The sequence below is a fragment of the Ailuropoda melanoleuca genome, chromosome 3 (assembly GCF_002007445.2).
Source record: "Ailuropoda melanoleuca isolate Jingjing chromosome 3, ASM200744v2, whole genome shotgun sequence".
Classification (NCBI taxonomy): domain Eukaryota; kingdom Metazoa; phylum Chordata; class Mammalia; order Carnivora; family Ursidae; genus Ailuropoda; species Ailuropoda melanoleuca.
The window spans coordinates 2650240-2652320 of record NC_048220.1 but is presented as its reverse complement, the minus strand read 5'-3'; positions in this window follow the sequence as shown (position 1 = coordinate 2652320).

The window sequence follows — 2081 nt, the reverse complement described above, 5'->3', positions numbered from 1 at the left end:
ATTTGCTGCAACATGGACAGCACTGGAGCAGATAATGCTAAGTGAAATAAGTCAATCAGAGAAAGACAATTATCATATGATTTCTCTCATCTATGGAACATAAGAACTAGGATGATCGGTAGGGGAAGAAAGTGATAAAGAAAGGGGGGGTAATCAGAAGGGGGAATGAAACATGAGAGATTATGGACTATGAGAAACAAACTGAGGACTTCAGAGGAGAGGGGGGTGGGGGAATGGGATAGACTGGTGATGGTTGGTAAGGAGGGCATGTACTGCGTGGTGCACTGGGTGTTATACGCAACTAATGATGCATCGAAATTTACATTGGAATCTGGGGATGTACTCTATGGTGACTAACATAATGTAATAAAAAATCATTAAAAAAATACGTCAGACCTTTCTACACAGACCTGGAATGAGACAAAGGGTTGGGGGGCATTTTTAAAGCTCTTTCAGAGAAAAACATGCAGCCAAGGATCCTTTATCCAGCTAGGCTGTCATTCGGAATTGGTGGAGAAATAAAGACCTTCTAGAATAGCCAGTCATTGACCAATTTCGTAACAATGAAACCAGCCTTACAGGAGATATTATGGGGGGTTCTATAAAGGTAAAAATGCCTCAAGAGTGATACAGAACAGAAATTCACAACTGATACAAACAAAGACTTCACTGGCAACATGGAATCATTAAAATCATATTTCTCAGCATTCACTCTCAATGTATATGGTCTAAATGCTCCCATAAAACACCACAGGGCTGTAGATTGGACAAAAAGACATGACCCATCCATTTGCTGTCTACAAGAGACTCATTTAGAGCCTAAAGATGCAGGGCGCCTGGGTGGTACAGTGGTTAAGCATCTGCCTTCTGCTCAGGGCGTGATCCCGCCGTTATGGGATCGAGCCCCACATCAGGCTCCTCTGCTGTGAGCCTGCTTCTTCCTCTCCCACTCCCCCTGCTTGTGTTCCCTCTCTCACTGGCTGTCTCTCTCTCTGTGAAATGAATAAATAAAATCTTAAAAAAAAAAAAGAACCTAAAAATGCATTCAGACTGAAAGTAAAGAGATAGAATATCATTTTTCACAACAATGGACCTCAAAAGAAACTAGGGTAGCAATTCTCATATCAGACAGTTTGGATTTTATAATAAAGACTATAGTTAGAGACACAGTAGGGCACTTTATTGTTCTTAAAGGATGTATCCAACAAGAAAATATGACAATTATAAATATCTATGCCCCCAACAAGGGTGCAGCAAGATACGCAAGCCAACACTTAACCAAAATAAAGAGACATATAGATAAAAATACGTTAACAGTAGGGGAACTCAACACTCCACTATCAGAAATAGATAGAACACACATGCAAAAAATTGACAAAGAAACAAGAGGTTTGAATGCCATACTTGACAAGTTGGGACTCATAGTTTTATATAGAACACTACACCCCAGAACTAAAGAATACTCATTCTATTCTAATGTCTATGGAACTATCTCAAGAATAGACCAGGTTCTGGGACACAAAACAGGTCTCAACTGATACCAAAAGACTGAAATTATTCCCTGCATATTCTCAGACCACAACACTTTGAAATTGGAACTCAACCACAAGGAAAAATTTGGAAGAGACTCAAACACTTAGAGACTAAGAACCATCCTGCTCAGGAATGATTTGATAAACCAGGAAATCAAAAATCAATTTAAACAATTTATGGAGACCAACGAGAATGAAAACACAATGGTCCAAAGCCTATGGGATACTGCAAAGGCAGTCCTAGGGGGGAGATACATAGCCATCTAAGCCTCACTCAAAAGAATAGAAACATCTAAAATGCAGTTTTTATATTCTCACCTCAAGAAGCTGGAATAGCAAGAGAGAGACAGGCCTAATTCATGCACTAGAAAGCAGTTGATCAAGATTAGAGCAGAAATAAATGAATTAGAAACCAGGAGTACAGTAGAGCAGATCAACAGAACTAGAAGATGGTTCTTTGAGAGAATCAATAAAATAAAATTGACAGACCACTGGCAAGACTTATCCAAAAGAATAGCAAAAGGACCCAAATTAATAAAATTGTGAATG